We start from the raw sequence: 19,602 nt of genomic DNA, 5'->3' as shown, positions 1-19,602 counted from the left end.
TCGCGAAGCTCGTGTGAATGGTTTGTTCGAGTTTGCTGACTCTCGTCTTCCTCTGCCTCTTCTTCGCTTCTACCCCTCGCTACGTTTCTCGATCTCTCTTCCTCGCGACTCGAGATCTCTCGATTCGTTCATTCTCGTCGCTACCGTATTCGTTTACTCGTCTGCCTTCACACAATTCCCTTCTCTTTTGCCCCTCGACGTATATACCTTTTTTCAAGCTTGCACTGCGATACGATCTTACGTAGACAGCCTTTTACTATTTGACAAACGAGAAAAAAACACGAAAGTGTAGCACGGTGATCGGTTCGGTTTTGTTAAAACGGTGAATGTGCGATCTGTAACACGCATCTATAAGCGAATCCTCAATGGCCTGAGAACACGCAGTTCTCAAGCAAGTCCGCAGGTATATATCGAATCGGCAACAACGACGACAAGAGAGACCAACTGAATGGCCAGACGAAATTCTCGTTAACTACGGCCTTGGCGTCGCCCGAGATGCCCACCTTGATATCACGTTTGACGATTATACCTTGATTGTTGATCATTTTTTAATCTTTCTCACAATTTTAAACTTTGATTTGCGGTTGTATTAGATTTTATCATAAAGTCATGACTGCGAATAGTTTGTAACAATAGCAAAGTTTAACTATCACTAATATCTTGCTGCTATTCTATACTTAATAGTTATAATATTAATGTTAAGCGACATTGGGGGGGGGGGGGCAATGTTGTGTAAGATTATATTTAATAATAGAAAAATCAAGATTCAAGCTGATATTTTTCGTAAGCTCTTTGTTTTGAAATGTTTATTAACATCATTATTAAATCATCATTAACAATTAATTTAATTTTAATTATAATATTATTTCATTTTCAATTTGCAATTACATTTCAAGTACAACAAACGTGCAATTTATTACAACTGAAAGATATATTTAAAATGTACATAGAAACATAATTAAGTATCAAGATTCAGCCTTCATTGCAGTTAATGTTTCTTTATTTATTTGATTTAAGATCATATTCAAACAATAAAAATTCGATCATTAACTTTCAATCATTAATTTTCATTTAGAATATTTGAAAAAAAAAAATTTTTTTTCTAAACTTTTTAAATATTTCATAATTACGCAAATGTCATCTAATATTCAGATGTCTCGATTAAAATTCAGTGGCTGTGCAAACGTGTTTACGTTCGATTTCGCTATATAACCAACACGATGGGTTTCGAAATCGTTGTACAATTCCCTGATACAGATAGCCCGAACATCCGACCGATCGATGTCGTGGGTGGTCAATAACGAGGACAGCTGTGAATGAGTCCAGTGTTCGATGACTCGTTTATGCACGTCGTTATCCGCTTACATGCGAATATCCCAATGACCCAAGGCCGCGCTCGAACAAAAACCATTTATTGTTCTTCGTGACTGCCGGTCCGATTTTGCAATGAGTAGTGATACCGATGATAGAAAATGGACGCGGTACAAACAGAAGCGTGTTTGTGTTTTAATGAAAATAGAAATTCTTTAATCAAGCAAAATACGGCGCAATTTATTACGCTGGATTACTCTTTTTTAGAATCACATGTGCGAAACATTTACAACTATTAGCAAGCTTATTTGAATATCGTCGAAAACCGTAAGCGGAGAATTAAAGAAGCAATTAATATTCTATTAAAGTTACAATGCTATCATGTGTTAATGAAATGAAACCGAAACCTCGCAACAGACGAGAATGTGCTAATTTTACAAATTAAATTTACGTATTGGCAACACAACACTCCCTCGCAATTGTTAATCCTTTCCAACGAGTGTAGCATTAATCAATCTTATTTGCGGAAACATGATTTTTTTAAATACGATATTTGCTCGACGAATTGACTGAACTCGTAAGTATCACGCTGCGCGTCGCGACTTGCTTCGTTACAGCGGATGAAAACATTGACAGAGTTGACGTGCGGGTGACAGGGGAGTAATAAAAAGTAGAGGGAGGTGGGACAACGTGCATGCAGGTTAATAATAATTCGCGACCAGGCCGGCGGTGTCCGGATAAGATAACAGGAAAGGCTGTTCGTAATAGGCGGTAGGTACGGTATGTATTTTGCCCTACGAGAGAGACGACGGCAGTGAGAGGGATGGAAACGGAAACGGGACAGAAGATGAGATAAAGGGAGGAAGAGAATGAGAGCGGGAGAGTGGGAGAGAGTGAGAGAAAGCTAGGCGTGTGCGCGGCGTAGAACATACGCTTCATTAACGGATCATCTCGTGTTAATATCTACTTTATCCCGGGGCTGACCGTATCAGCTCTGGCCAGGCGCGCGGATACCAACGGATACCGACGCGGGTACCAACGGGACACGCGGCGCGGGCCTGCAATCTACCCTATCTCGATGGCGCATCATCGTTCGCTACTACGTACCCAGTGCCGTACCAAACCGCCGCGCGTCTCTTTTCATCTAGGCGAACTTTCCTCGATCACTCGTGTGTTTCTGTCCTCCTTTCCTTGCCGCGCCCTTTCCACCGCACGTTCTTCGTTAACGAACGGACGTATCGTGACACAGAACCCAATACTTTTTTTTCTATAAAAACGTAGATTATGAGTTTCATAGGTTTTTTTAACCATAGTAAAAATCTCGGAACTCTATCGGGTTGGCGTAATATAACGTGCACTCGTTTATATAACTTTCCCTCCTCGTAATTCATGCAATAAGTTGCCACTTAACGATAACGTCATCCCTTTTTTCATATAAAGCTCAATATGATCAATATGATATATCTTTAATTCTTGTAACAAGACGATTAAGCAATGACAATTTTATCGATAATTTTCTCTATCTTTTACTCTCCTTTCTCAATTCGCGAATACGACATTCGTAATCGTGGAGACTAACGTAGGTGAATTACAGATGATACGTGTGGCGAGAGCGACTGTACGGAAAGGGACGACGGGAGTAAGGATAAGTGAGGGAAAAGGTGTTCGGGCAATGGTAGCTCGAGGGTACGAGCACCGCGGGGCCACGCGCGCCCTGCGACTCGTATAACATCGTAATCGCAATGACGGTAATAACGTCTCGTAAAGTCTTTTTACATAATCAACATTATTCACAATTTAGGGGCGAATGGGCCACCGGGAACGCACGCCCGAGAAGACAGGGATGCTGAATGGTGGTGGTGGCGATGATGGTGGTGGCGACGATAGGGGAGAGTAGTGTGCGGCGATGGTAGCGTAGAGAAATGGCTTGTGCGGTCTCTCGAAGCGCAGAATACACCCCTTCCTCTCCCACCCTTCTATTCGTGCGTTTCCTGCCCGATGACGAAGTGGGCATAACCACGTGCTCGTGGAACGCTGCCACGAAGGGTGGAAGGGGTGCTTAGACAAACGAGCCCCTTGTGGGGTGTTCCAAAGGATATTCTACCAACCGACCGTATCGCGGCTGCCCGGGCATTGCTGGCAGGATATGTAATAGTATGTACGTACTCGCGTAATATTAGAGCTCCCTCGTAGTTTGTCTGCTAACGATAGGTAGGGGAATGACGAGCGAGAATTACCTCCATTTACACGTTTGGTTTAGACGAGACTGTCAGTATTCAATCGCCACCTTGCATTAAGATCGCGCGATAAATTTGCCAATTTACACTGAAGTGTTCCGCGAAACTGACATTAAAATTGTGCTGAAGAATTTTTTTTAAATGTTTGTTTTATACATAATATAAGTACAATATGTTTTATCGCTACGACTATCAATTTTTACAAAGCTTAATATATTTTTCACTCGACATGTATCTTCTTCGATTATTATTAAATAATCATGTTAAAATAATGTAATTTTTACTTTATGGTTACATTAGCTTCAACTTTTCATTCCGTCTCTCAATAATTAATGATACCATCTTTCAACGTCTAGTACGACAAAAGTTAGTAAGCGAGAGGACGAGGGATACGTGCATGCCATAAAAGATACAGACGTACTACCGGAATGTTTGTCTTAAGGCCAAAGGCTCTAAGCTGATCAAGAGTGAGATCCAGGAAGTGGAACTGGATGATACGGGAGAGAATAGCTAGAGGTTGTAGATGGAGTAGGTTGGCCGAACTGGTAGTCAGCTGCTGTCAGTCTAGTCCATCCATCCGTCCGTTCGGAGTCCGTTCCAGCCAGACATGAGCCCCACCGCCTTTCGAGGTCGGAGGTGAATACACGCTTTTCTACTTAGCGAAGGGGCACCCCCAAGGGGGTTGAAGGCCGAGACCCACCCTAATTGCGTCCGAGAGACCGGACAAAGCGCGACTCGTGTATGTGTGCGCGCGAGCGCCCGGTCGAAGGAGCACGGAGGTAGAGAAGGAGGAGGAGGTCGAAGGCAGCGAAGGGAGATGAAGGGACGGTTATGTCCGGAGCCAGGCGTTCAGTTCCGGTTCCCACCTCTTGTCCGTCGGGCTACTGCCCTCTGGCAGTCGACACGATGTACTACAAAGTTTGGCGGACTGAATAAACTTGGCGGCCGACCCTCGGACAACTTGGAAAAAGCAGACAACACGATGTGAAAAGGCACAGACCGGAAATAAAGGAGCAGGCGGACAAGGCAGAATGTTCGTGATTATTCCGACGTCTATGTAACGCTTTTGAATAGAAGAGACAGTATTATATACCTACTTGCACATATTATTATAAAGTATAAATGTATATTAAATGCGTATATACATAGCAAGAAATTACAGAATTAACTTTGTCGAATTTTATAAAGCGTGACATACATGTGTTCACAAAAAAAGAAAAAAATTATGGAAATATTAAACGTCTTGTGTCATTCCTTGATGATTGTGAATATTTTGCTAATTTAAGACTGATTTATTCCTTAACAAAAAATTGAATTATAGCTATTAGAAAAAATAGCATAAATATGAAAGCATAAATAAATCTTCAAAAATAGATTTTATATGTTGCTTGCAAGTAACAATTTAACTTAAGATTACAGCGCACCTAAAAAATTTATTATTGAATTATTATATTGTGTTCACCAGTACTTCTAGATAAAAGACAGAAGGAAAACGATAACATTGCAACATATACAATGTATAGCGAAAGGAGATTTACATTTCTTTTCTTGCACAAGCTACTCGAATCATTGTTCCGGCGCTTGAGCCGCATCAAATCCGAAAGACATCAAAGTATGAAAGCAACATCCACGCGTGTATGTCCATCGCAGCCGCTCGTGCCTCGACGGAACTTTGTGGATCATACCGTGGTGAGCACAGCAGCGCCTCCTGCAGCAAGACAAGAACTCGGATGGAGGCGGAGTTCGAGGTACGGCCTTCTCGCGTACGCTCCTCCCATAAGCTCGCAAGCTGCCGGGGCAGGCAACACAGTTGAACGGCATCTATATGGATCTTGGAAGCTTGGACCCGGGCCAACCTAGCGCAATCTGACGGCAAGTGCCGTGAACATGCCACGGCACCTATTTCACTGCCTGAAGTCGAGGCTTGTGGACCTGTCCTGTCGTTCGGGTTGTCTGACACTCTGTCGTTTCGTTCTTTCACGTGTCTTCACGCGCCTTCACGCCATGAAATCAAGGAAAGTATTACGTGAATTCACACCTGTACATATCATGCTTCACGCCTGATTACATCCTTGACGTCTCTTAACATCTTAATAAAGATAACACGATTGTGGTGTTTCGAAACTCACGTAATAGACTCAAGATTAAAAGAAATAATAATAATGATGTATTCCAATTATTACATCGATTTTCGATGTGCAAATTTCACGTAATTCTTTTATATCCATAATTACAAAAATAATTCATGTTAATAATACAAGTTTTTCAAAAAAACCAATAATCGAATAATAAAATCATATAACGTTTTATACGCAAACCAGTCAAGTTTATAGCGTGTATAAATATAAATAGACAATAAATAAAATCTTATTTGAGTTTAAGATCATTTCACTGATTTAAATTGTATCACAGATTGATTATTCGACATCGAATAATCTTATTATTTTTGCTCTTATAAAACAACATGTATCGATATCTGATTAATAAGAAAAAGCAAGTTTCTCATTGCATTGATCCTATCGACGATGAAAAATAAGCTATCTTTTAAATCGTTTTAGAGCCCTGTAGCCGGAGGAAGTGAAGATCAATAAAACAGTGAGAGAAAAAGAACAATTTGAGGGTGGCTCCGGTTTCACAGCGACGGTGCACGTTTGATGGGCAAGGGAGACGCGAAGGGTGCGAGAGGGTAGCGAAAGAAGGGTGGTTGAATGGTGTGGCGCGCAAGGTGGGTAGAGATGGCGCGACATTTCATTCAATTTAAATGAAACTCGTATTAACGATGTGAAATCAGTGAATTCAATTAGGCGAGCTTTATTAATACAACATGATTAATTAAACAATAGAGCGCGATAGAGGAGGGAGACGAAATAAGAACGGGGAATGAGCAAAGGGTTACCCCGAGAGAGCGCGACAGATGTTCGTGGCGTTAATTATTAAATATCGTAAGTTTGCATGTCTGTCGCGAACAAGCTTTTTTAGTAGATCTTTCCACTATCACCGGTCGATTTGCCCTGGCCTTTCGCATATTATATCGAATTAGTTGATGTAAAAAAAAACTCCTACTTTATTTTTAATGATATACTCACATATTTGACGAAAGAAAGCAGATGTAAGGATCGTTATTACACATCAAACCGTTCAAGAAAGAGAATACATCTATTTGCTTGGGATTGTAAAAGGTGTTTATAAGTGAAACGGCGTTTCCTTTTATTCTCGCCGACGATGGAAACGGGTATATATCTCAGTTGCCTAAACTAAACTAAAACGACACGAGTGAATTTAACTGAAAAATCACCATCTGAAAAATGAGCCTCTCCAAATTCGACCGTGACCATAGACCTAAGAGAATAACTCACGGATTCTATTTCATGCTACGAAAGCAGAACTTAAAGGAGCTAAGGACGGTGAGGTTTGCTTATGACGAAATTGAGTCGGATTAAACGCAAGAAAGGGGGACGAATAAGAAAAAAATAAAAAAATCTCGCTTCACTAATTTTTCTTTAACTAACTAGAAGGCTTAAGTCACTTTAATTGCAGCTGACTTGTTAACGCGTTATCGCGACTTTTAGCTAAAATATCTCATTCCCTGTAGCTCTTCATATCGAGTCGGGCATACAAGCTGCAACGTTCTAAGGTTTAGACGAACTTTTTCAATGAAGATTATTCCGAAGTCCGCCAACTACTTAGCACTCTCTTGAGGGTTTGCGCCAACTTTTTTCATTCGCCTAACTTTCCCGAGAGTCTGCGCCGACGAAGAAGAAAGAGTAGATTGGTGAGTACGGAAACAGGAACATGAAGACGGCTACATGTTCCGTTTACTGCCACCTTAAACCTGTTACGATTACGTTGCCTTGGGATCCACAATGCTCGTAAAAAGAGATGTTTTAATAACGATATTTATGCATAGTTAAAACGTCTGCATTTATTATTGAAATAATTTTTTAAATTCAGATCATATATTATTATAGTAATCAAATTTATATTCTAATATTATAAATGTAACATTTAAATACATTTAACTATTTTTAAAACAGTAAACGAGTGGGATTTAAGTCACGAGATAAGTGTGCGTACATATATTGTACTTAATAGACATTATAGAAAATATTACATTATGTATAAAATCAAATATTAAATGAAATACGATTATGGCTGAATAAATAATATCACGCTGTATTAAACGATAAAATTTCCGTTTATAAATTAATCTTCATTTACGTTATTATATTACGGTAGCAGCAATGTGCTTTTCATGTCGTTACAGCTCGGTCGTCTCTCTATCGAGTAGTCGAAGACATGGACTCATCCCAAGAAGGGCCCACGCGATTTATCGCTCGTTAGTCTTCAGAGCAAGACCAGTCGACCGGTCTCACCACCACCACTGCTCGATTCGAGCATAATGACTGTAAGAGGTATGCAGCGTATTCAGGCGTCAAAATCCGCGGCCTTACGTTGCCTCGTAATTGGTCCGTCATTCTTCGACCCGTCAAAATACACAGTGGATATAAAGGAAGAGGGAGCTGCTGCTGTCGATGCTCGGCGAAGGACCTGATTAGCGACCCATGGATCCCTCGGACATCTACGTAAGTCCCCAGTCATGGAGGTGCAAGCTTGGTGGGGGCAAAGAACGAGAGAGAGGAAGAGAGAGAAAGGGAGAATGGAAAGAAGGCAAGGACTCGCCGATGTGAGCACCTGACATTCATGACTCGAAACATCGTTTGACGTTCATTCAGGGCAACTTTTCGAGGCAGCCTGTTTTCAGCGCACGGATCGAATAAGGCCCCCACAATGGCCCGTGATGCAGGCAGCGTAGATAATTGAACGTTTCAGTGGCTGCCTGCCACGAGTAATAACGGTATAAGGTACGTGCATACATCTGATTGCGAGAGATCGACCGTTTGTGGTTGTAGTGTAAGGAGGGAAAACGTGGCTGGCATTAAGGATGCGCTGACTTAAACCTCCGCACGCAAGTCCTCTCATCGAGGAAGTGTCTTCATTATCCGTTGACAAGCTCGTCGACTATGAATAGAGGCGTGGAACACGGACTTTGTCCGTGAACGAGGTACGACAAAGAGCGAAAACGCGATTGTACCAATATTGTTATGCACTCGTCTGTCGGTGTGATGTGAGCTGAGCATAATACTTCTTTGAAAAATATTTTTCCGCTTGTGCGTAACGTTGTAAGAGCGTCGTAAAGAATCGGCAGCTTAAAAATATGCTCCGCGCGTATCCCTCGTACGATGATTAATTACGACCGTGATATTAACCGTCGCATCCGCCAATACTGTCGACGGCACTCGTGCAGCTGGATTTCCGACAGCAATGGCTTCAGTCAGCAAAGGCGCACTAACGCGTAACGCATTTCGAATATTGGCAATCAGGACGTCGCATTTAATTTTGGAATCCCCTCGTCACAAGAAACGACAAACGTTTTGATCAAACATTTGGCAAACACTTGTCGCATGAGCTCGTGCTCGGGCTCTCCCGCGCTCGTCTGAACCGAAACAACTCTGTCGCTTCCACAAACAACCGCTGAAGCAGGACGAACCGGTGATGGAAGGAGATGGACGATCAGTTGTTTTGCTACTGTCTGCGCAGCCAAGTTCGCTGGGCTGCATATCTCGGGGCGTTTGCTTCGTCAACCTCTTCAACTTTCCTACAGCTTCAGCTCTTTTCTCAGACATAATGTATCCCTTTAATATTCACTAATATATATATTATCATTAATATCGTAATTATTTTTTTTAAATACATTTATAATATAAAAAAATTAACAAATCGATTTAAAAACAAAATGTCTATAATTATTACGAGCTCTTATTTTTTTTCTATCAACGTTGCGATTGCAATAAAAAATATTCCCTGCGAGTAATTACGTTGTTCTTGGGCAGTTGCCAATATATATGCGAGTATAATGCATGTTTCAGACGCGATGATGTTAAGAAGAATACACGTTGTCATGACTTGATTCAAGCTGGCAATAAAGCGACATGCCGTTGTTACCGTAACTATTAATTAGCAGCCAGCTACAATGCCGTCGTGCCGTCGCTCACGGGATCTGTTTCAACGTATATAAAGGTCGGAACATATCGCGCAGCCTAAATGGAAACGTCACGATGATCGTGTAAGTGGCTTGTCTAACATTTTGATTAACACGTCGGTTGCCGGCAAAACGAAGGCAGAAAGCTGCAAAACGCAAAAGGGGTCCTCCCCTCGCCTTCCTCGTTCTTTACGGAGCGCGCACAGACGTAGGTTGGTATTAGCTTGTCGAGGAGAAGGCGGCTGCCACTCAGCCAGGCCAGGTATCCCGAAAGACCGTCTGGCTGTGTCAGAAGGTAGATATACGTGAGACTAGGGCATGTGAATCGATCTGTTAAGAACATGTTTACACGCTACCGCCTCTCACTCCTACCAGTTTTCGACCAATCTCACCCTTTCCCTGTATTTTCATCTCTCTCTCGCGCGCGATTCTAATAATTTATCTATTTCCAAATCGAACTGGCAATGATTTTATCTCTGGTATTATTTAGCTTTGCACACATTATAGTCTTTCTTTCGATCATTATTTTGCAATAGACGCTTGTACGTTTCTCACGTATTCTTGAAGATGGTACACAATTTTCTCGGTGGAGTCTACACTAGGGGATCGAGTGACGCACACTCGATAAATGGTCGTTTGCCTATATCCAAAGCTCTTATTCTGGGTGCTGGGCCAAATAAGTACAGTTTACAGTCGAGGGTCGTAGGGTTCATGACGTTACTTATGCAATGTAACTCAACTCGGCTCGGTTCGGTTCGACTCGGCGCGGGAGAAGCCGTGAGGCAGACGGGAGACGAGATGGAGTATGCCCGTCGAATTCATGCCCTCTTAGAATACAACCCTTATGCGGAAGGGTCGCGGGGAACCCTTATATTACTTACGTAGACCGGATCAGGACCACTCGGCCCCTTTTATGTATGAAACCCCTGCGTATAATACTCTCCTCTCACTAGCGAGAGGCATCGCACTCGTCGGGGGTGGATTCGAGTTGGATCATGGTCACCGACAGTCTTCTCAAATTACCCATCGTTTAGAACTCGTTTCTCGCCGGTGAGTGCAAATGCATACAAATATATATGCTGATCGTGCTCTGGTAGGGGCGCCTGTATAAAAGGCTCCGCTCGTTTGACTGCGCATTGAATGATGTTTATCGGATTATATCGAACGCCAATCTGGAGAGATCCGTTTCGTAGTTCATTAATCCTGACGAAATCTCGCGTATTGAAAATTATTTCTAATACATGAAAGGCCACGTTATTGTATAATATATTAGGTGTTGGAATTAATTCGTAGCGTTTTACAAGTGATGGGAAGTACTTTCATTAATGTATTTTTTAATGCTCATGTGAAATAAATAACATTCTTTCATTAAAAACGCTACGAATTAATTCCAACACCTAATATATAATTGCTTCTAAAGAGGATTGCTGCAAGAGGATCTATCGATCAATATTGATTTCAATCTAGAAAATTTTGTATGTATTTCTCTTAGTCTATTATCCGATCACGCGAAGTGTTGATTAAAAAATATATAAATATTACAATTATATATGAAACTTTCTGGTTATATAATATATTTTCACGAATTGCTGATCTAATTATAAACTAATTATTTACACATAGATGTTATAACTTTTGTTGTATTAATTGTTGTCACTTCGAAAAAAAATCAACGAGATTTAGCGAATCAGGTAACACAAGGTCTTGTCGACAGCTGCCTTATTTTTCGGATTCATCTCGTCTGTGTGACAGAAGAGAGCAACTGGGACAAAGCGTTAACGTGAGAGGAAAGAGAGTGACGGCGGCAGGCTACGAAGAAGTAGCGGCAGAAAACGGCTTCTTTGACAAATTCGATTCGCGTGTCACGGCACGCGGAACACGGCGAGAGCCGGAAAACCGGAGGGTGTTCCACTCTCGCAGTCGCTAAATCAGCTAAATGGCTGGCAGAACCAGCGGGGATTGGGAACCTGTGTAACGCGAGGTGTGACAGGCGTGGTTGACGCCATCGGTAAAATCTTGAATATTTGATGCCGCGCGTCTCGCGACTGCCGCTGCCGCTGCGACGACTACGACGACGCCGAGATATTGAGAGCCGCGAGAATTTCAAGCGTCGTGCAGAAAATCAAGTCTCATCGCCCTTCCTCTAAGAGGAATCGAGTGTAGGAATACCGGATTGTCTGGCCCGTCACCTCTTATCTTCGTTACCCGTCATCGCTCTTCGTTCCGCGAGAATTATTCAACGACTTTAATGCTGCGCATACACTGCAAGCGCGGCTGAATTGATACTTGCGCTATTCATTCGGCTAGGTATTAATTATTTCTATTACGTATGCAGAGTACGTAACAATTTAATTATAGAAATTATGTTTAATCCATAGACGTAATATAAGAATAGACTGCACATACTTGTTAAGTTGTTAGTATTAGTATAAAAAGAGAGATATCATATCGCTTGAATCATATCACTCTCCTCCCGTGTATCTCGAGAATCCCATGAAGAGATATGCTGATATGAATCATCAATACTTTCTAACAAAGCACACTGAGAGAAAAATTTTTAGTATGTGTAATACAAGTATATATACTATAATTATGACTATTATTGTTATGTTATTAATTATATGTATAATTTTATCAATAAATATGTATAGTTGAAAAAAATAATAATAGTATTACTATAATATTATTATAGTAATAATAATAGTATAATAATAGTAGTATTACTTTAAAAATGGTTGAAATTACTATAATTTAACTTGAATTTATATAACAATTACATTTTTATGGAATTTATTATTACTGTTTACTAACGTTAACATATTACAATATTATTAATGTTATAGCAGTAATTAGTATTATATAATAATAATTGTGATAACAATGTAATTACAATTACAAATAAAAATTATTAAAAATTACTAAAAAATTTTTCTGCAAATAAAGATCAGAAAATGCGCAATCTATACCTATATCCATCAAGTCAAGTATAACTTATTAAGATTGTCGTTCACTTAAAAAAAAATGTATGCAGGCAGCTTATATCTTTTTTAACACTGATGTCCGAATCTATGCATATCCGATGAAGCTATATCTTCTTCGAGTACATAAATAATTTGCGAAATATCATCGCATATTCCAAGCTTATTTTACTTTTAATGAAGTATAAAATAATATTTGCATACACAAAGAAATTGAATGTTTCTCGTGAACACAATAATTCGCATTGTATCACGAATTCGATATTATATCGTCTCGGACGCGAAACGACCAAGGGTGATAACAATCGCGTTAACGTTTTTTTTTTACGACGTATGTTCAGGCGAATCCAATGGGTACACTGGAGCGCGCTGACAGCGAAAAATGATGATTGAATTAAGCGTCTTAAAACCAGAGACGTTCATTGACGACCGCGCAACGACTGGCGCAAACAGTCTTTAGTACCTCGCGGTAAAGAGAACCTATATTCCAGAACGGACTCATTCCAGGACTCATCCAATTAATCATTTTATGAGCCATCGACTCTTCCCTCGTTTTGCTGTACAGTTCTACGGTCGCGTATCGTTGTTGTTCGTTCTGTTGCAAAAAGAGAAACGCGGAACGCGAACAGTAAAAAAAAAAACAAAGAGAGAATAAAAATACAACGCGGCGTAATTTTTATCGTTGAATGTTCCGACGCTGGCCGTGACACGTCGAGCGAATTAACAAGCTCGGCTCGCGATTTCCGACGGTACATCAACAACGCCGTCCCCTCCTACCCCGTTCCCGATGTTAATGCGTATTAATGTCGAGCGTGTAGATATTCGCTTTACGTGAGTCCACTGTGTGTAGGTAACAAGCGCATTTATTTATGGATAGCTGGAACCCGATGAAACATCAATGTGTCCACGCGAGAGCAGGAACGTGGGAGCGATGTGAGTGCAAGGGAGAAATGTTCATAGACGAACTAGCGAGGTAGTCGGAGAAAGAGGATACCGGAAAAAGAGAGGGAGAGAGAGAACATGCAGGGACGAAAGAGAAAAAGGGATGACCATAGAGAAAGAGGATGAATAGGCGCGGAACGAACGTGTTTGTGAAAAGTACGAAATCGTTGGTTGATAATGGGTGCAGTTTATCAGACCTCCCCCTCGCCCGTCCCTTTCCACCTTTCCGTGTCCACAGCTCCTGTACCGCTCTTCCGTACCAACGACGGCAATAGCGGGTGCTTTCATTGTACACGCGGCCTGCAAACAATAATCATGACACGCGGGATTGCCCGGCAATGACAATGGAATTGATGAAATATCGATTGCGCGCCCGACGACACCGTATAATTGTTTTACAACGATGGTGTGCGCCATTCGGCGCCGCCGATAGGATTGCGGTGGCTACGTAAAATCGTTCCTGTACGCTTTCCAGGCGGGATATATACGCGCCTTCATACCCCTTTCGGTAAACGAACGTTCTCTCTTGTCATGAAAAAGAGAGAGACTAGTCAATGTGTTTTAATGCGGCTCGAATAATTGAAGAGACTATTCCAAAATGAGCCGCATCTACTTTTAATCCACAATGAACTCGACACGCGGCTAGATATGTCGCTTGTGTGTGTGTGTGTGTGTATATATATATATATATATATATATATATATATATTTTTTTTTTTTTTTTAAAGAATGTTATATATTTTCTCTCAGAACTAGTTGTGATTTGGCACAAGGAGAGATAACGAATGTAAATAGGTACTTCAGCGTCGCTTTTCAGATAATTGCGAATAGACGCAACTTTAACATGCACTTAATATCAAATGTTAAAGTGTCACGGAGTACAGTACAATGTTTAATCCTCCCCCTGTCTCTAAGATTCCAATGTAAATTTGACGTGAACATTAATCGCACGCAATTACTCGACGTGTTGTATCGAGGAAACGCGCTTTCCAAGGTATCAGGGTGTCAGCGGACCGACACACGATGCAATAATCTTGAATCTCATAAGCAACCGTATGTCACACACAAGCGTATGTTGCGGGAGCGGGCGGATGTTGGCCCTCTAAGAACAGGTGGTGCCTAAAGGGCGAGGAGATTTGTAGTTTCATTAGACAGCGGCTGCTGCTTATGACGCCTGGGCCTGGTTGTCTACAACCACTTACATCGCTACTTACCTGCGTCGCGTCGTAAGTAACCTCTCTCCAATTCGACGTGGCGTTGAGCCACTTGCAAACCCGGCGAGGAAAACGAGCAAGAACTGTGCGTTCAGTTGAGTAAGTGCCATCAAGAGCGAGTTATACGTAACTTAAGCAAATGCGCGAAAATAAAGCCTCCACGCTACGTAGAAGAGGATGGTTTTGTGCGATGCAGAGAAACATGAAGAAGGTTTAAGTTTACAACGATATTGTCGATCGTAATAATTTTTCCAATTTCTAACTCTTCCGATCCACTTGCCGTAAAATCAATATGGAAAATTAATATAGAAATTTTGACGAAATGGCTCGATAAAAATAAGAGGACTTCTTGGAAGTTTATATTACAAGTAAAACAGATAGAGCGGAGCTTGAAAAAGTAGCAGTTTAGAAGTCGACGGTTTCTCAAAGCCACAAGATTGGCTTTCGAAAGCATCCACATCAAAAAGTTCGCGCAATTGCCTTTCGGAGCCGCGTGGACGCGCAGAGGGAGAAAAGAAGATTCTAAAGAAGTTTCCCAAATTGCGCGACGATTTCGTTGAAACGACGTTCACCAAGCGTGTTCGAACCCACGAGCGGCTCCGTCGAAAACTTTTGACGCCGATGTCACAGTAGGTACGTGTGATGTGTATCCAGCATTCATACATTCGCACGAAAAAGATGCAGATGGTGTTCGCATAATACAAACTCTGAGGCAGCTGCGCGGATATATATATATGACGGATTCTCGCGACTCTCACCGAATAAGTTCCGTCGTTTTATTCTAACGACCAAAAGAGAGAGAAATATTTATGTATGTGTGTGTGTGTTTATATATATATATATATATATATATATATATATATATATATATATATATATTATTAGCCACCAAGCCTGCAAATATGATTTTCTTCATTCATTTGTATTGAAGATTTCTCGGTCCATTTTCACTTTATATATATATATGAAACATTTGACAAGTTAAATTTTATAAAAAAGAAAGCTAAATCCTTTTTTAAAATTCTGCTTTAAACTTTATTTACATGTTAATTATGTCAATTTCTGTAATATGATAAATATTAGAATCGAGGATTATGTGTTGTGATAGATACACGATCTGTTTCAACGGATAAATTTGACCGCAGAAGACTGAAAAACATTCGCTCGGCTTACATGATGTCCAGGCAGATGCTGAAGTAATTTCGACCACGTCACGAGTTTTTCAAAATGGATTATTATGTCCTCCTTTCTCCGTCTCTCCTCTTTTTTTTCCACCGCGAACGTGCTCGAGACTCTGATCCGCGGATCTCACCGAGTAACGTAATCACGACTTTACGAAGATCTGTGGCAAAACAGCCGCTGCCTACCTCAATCCACCCCGCCATCCCGAGGCAACGAGATCGTTGTGACGTATCGACTTCGCAGAAGTGCTGGACGTGTTCCTGCTCGAAAGCGCCGTAATTACGGGTATCTTTTATAGGCAGGAAGAAGATATTTATACAGCCGACGTGCTGGATGATCGAGGAGGCTCTCTCTCGTCCTCCCGACGATGACGCGACCTTTTCCCTATCAACCAGAGGTGGGATGATTCACGGTCGATCCAGCCGGACCACGATTCTAACTTAGCAGTATTTTTCATGTACGGTATGCTCGGTAAATTAAGCGTCCATTCAACGCCATTCGATACCGAGAATGCTTCTTGCGTTCATGACGTTGTTTGCTTAAAGGCACAATGCTGCTGTTGCGCGATGATAAAGCATCGTTAAAAATAACTGACGTGATCGAAACATAGCGGAATAACGAAAGCACCTGTATAGATTGAATATTCAAGTGCAAAGTATAAATCAAGTTTATAACGACCATATCTTAAAATATTAAAATTAGATAATTATAAATATTGAAGTATATTTTTGATAAAAGTTTCTAATCTTTCTAGTTATATAAATTAAACAATATCATAACAGAATACATAATTATTTTAATTTTATTATTTGGTTGTAACACGTGGGATTTTTAGCGCCTATTTTATAAGCGAGAAAAAAGCAAAGTCGGGAAGTGATAGAGAATGCGCGCGGGGGAGAGAGAGTTAATTTCATAGCTGATCACCCCGAGTAATCCAACTGAGGGCGGTGCCGCTGATGCGGAAAACAAAGCTGCAGGGTGCGACGAGTCACCCTACCAAGCTTTTCCGAGTCGTACGTCATAAGTGCTTCCGCGCTAGATTCATCATCTTAGCCGACCGGCTTCCAGCAGGGTTATCCACTTTTTCCACCCTTGTCGACGACGGTAGACGGCACGGTGACGGGGATTATTCTGCTTGAACCGTCCTAAAATCTTCTCTTCTAGAAGAAAAGGATATTTCTCGCGTAAAGAAAAGCTCTACAGAATTTTTCTCTTAAAAACTACCTTGCAACTCTCCGTTAATCGTTTCAGCATCTAATACTACGCAGTCCTCCGTTACTGCATAAAATCCTATGATTCTGACAATAAAAGTGTGCGAGAACCGTGCGTTTATTTTCATAGTTTTGATGTAAAACCTGATTGAATCATATTCGTACACAGACAGAACCTGTGATACTATTTTATTGCACACATCGGTTACATAATGCCTTGACATTGTTCCGCATGTACCAATATTGTCTGTTACACTGCGTCGACGCGATTCAACGTACTCGTATACGGTATACGACCGCCGCGGTAAAAACGCTCGCGTGCTTTACTCAGTCTGGCCGTTTGTTTTTACGAGCGCGTAAACGAATAACGTTAAGCCACGACGTGTGAAAGTTACGAGAAGCTCGACTCTCGTGCGATATTCAAAACGGGCCCGGAGGTAATGCGAATAAATGCCAAAAAGGAAGGATGTACGTATAAGGGTGTAAGTATTGCGTACACACCACAGGACCCTAATGGTGGCTGCTTACGAGTTGATTTATTTATCGGAGTGGCAATACCATGGTGAATCCACCCTAAGAGCATGCCAGATTAGCCTGGAGCCCTCGTGTGTATCTTTCTCGCGGCTCTATGGACGCATAATAGACACGCGTGATAGACGAGAGAACGGAACAGCGTGACACACGGAATAAAGTATACCCGGGGACGTAGAAAAAGCAATCATATACGAATGCATCTTGAACTAATTCTAGAACTAACATAGAAATATCCAATTAAACATCCAATACAAAACAACCAAAATTGTTCTTTAAAATTCATTAAAATTTTTACCAAAATAAATTTCAACTGAAATTATATCTTTTCTACACTGAGAGAAAACTATTCGGTATTTGTGACTGTCGTTAAATAGTAAAATAATTATTGTTAGGAACCCCATATTTATTATTTTATAATGCTAGCAATAATAATTATATTTACGATTCTATGTATCAAAATTTATACTTGATATTGAAGTCATTATATCGTTCGGTATCAATTATATATTTTTCTTGTATATATAAAATTGAAAATATAATTACTATTATTAATATTACGAAGATTAATATATTATAGTAGCAACTATAAAAATGGAGCTCCTGACCATAATTATTTTATAATTATAATCATAAATACCATATATACTTTTCTGACAAGTAACTCTACTTTTGTATTACTCGCTAATTTTATTAAAACTCATGTCAATGCAAATTTTCAGAAAGTATTCGGAAATGATAAATCGCCGATTCAATGAAGGTACATTATGCGCGACATAGTAATCGGTCTTGACAAAGTCACTTGATATCTGGATCACCTTCCCATAATCTCCGATAATCTCATAAATAATGCGCGCAACGTGCGCTCCGCTCGTTCGTCATGTTATGAAAAACAAACTCGTTTACGTGCTCGCGCATTAAATCTTCGGACCTGGTCGAGATTCTCAAGTCTCATTCGCGTACTTCGAACATCCGTGAAAATGCGTGTACGGGCTTTTATCAGCATTACTGACGCGTATCACTTCCACGAAAAGCCTATTCTGCATAGCGGCAATGAGCGATCGTAATCGAAATTCCATTTCTCGCATTGTGAGTTAGAGCCCAGGTGAATCCCGATATGCGTTCAAATAAAATCTAACAATGGCCGGCCGGCCCAACCTATCTCTTTTTTGTTCTCTCCGAAAGAAAAAAAATGGATTTTTTTTTTACCGATTCGAGCGTACACAAAAGCACGTGTACAATCGTACGGGCAATGCAGAGACGCCAGCGCGAATGACCGCGTCATCCATATATTCCCGGCTAGACCTCGATTTTCATCCCCTTCGTCGACGGGACCGCTGAAGAGCGGACGGGGGTGCGCGTGTGTGGACGTGGGGGGGGAGGGGGGAAGTGGGTGCCAGATTCGCAATGCGAGCGAATTGACCTCGCGATTTGACGCTACGCAAACGCTCCGGCCAATTATCCGCAGTCTCCCTCCATTTTTCGGATTTCATGCCCATTGTGCACCCAACCCCTGTGCGGCAGAGAATGCACATCGTGTATTCACCCGACTAAGCGTTCTTGCCCGTTTCGCCGTACACTTTTGGTGTTGCAGCGCGTGTCGTAACAGGCGTTATACAATTGAACGTTGCGTCAGTGTTGTCTGGATCGTTGATTGTCTTTTACGCTTTCAACTCTCTCCCACGATATCTTACTGAAATCACGATATCACATGTGTTCTGCGATCGATCGTAACGACGAGTGAATGAGATGAATTGGATTAAAATTCACATGTCAAAAAAGGAAAAGAAATGACAAAAGATTATATAAATGCGAGAACAGTTATAGCGGAAAGAATAAATTTGCTGAAGTGTCTAATTTAGCTAATTTACAGATCTGAAAGTAATTATGACTATCAAAATTATTATATAAGATATTCAAGTATAATGAGCAATACTGCAAAAAGTTTTGACTTTC

The 19,602-nt window shown here is 41.0% G+C and overlaps 1 protein-coding gene and 1 long non-coding RNA gene across 3 annotated transcripts in view; one reads left to right on the top strand and one right to left on the bottom strand.

The window, feature by feature from the left end:
• The window catches only part of LOC105147015 (sosondowah), a 355,053-nt gene that overhangs the window by 329,660 nt on the left and 5,791 nt on the right, over window positions 1-19,602 (bottom strand). The gene's annotated exons all lie outside the window — the stretch shown is intronic.
• On the top strand, window positions 1,978-13,128 carry LOC147907252 (uncharacterized). The gene is made up of 3 exons (XR_015547589.1): window positions 1,978-6,273; window positions 7,141-7,320; window positions 7,813-13,128. It is a non-coding gene; the product is annotated as an uncharacterized LOC147907252 (long non-coding RNA).

Source organism: Acromyrmex echinatior, chromosome 15 (genome assembly GCF_024713525.1).
Source record: "Acromyrmex echinatior isolate Ae372 chromosome 15, ASM2471352v2, whole genome shotgun sequence".
NCBI classification, from domain to species: Eukaryota; Metazoa; Arthropoda; class Insecta; order Hymenoptera; family Formicidae; genus Acromyrmex; species Acromyrmex echinatior.
The sequence above is the reverse complement of the archived record's forward strand: the minus strand, read 5'-3'. Positions and strand labels throughout refer to the sequence as shown.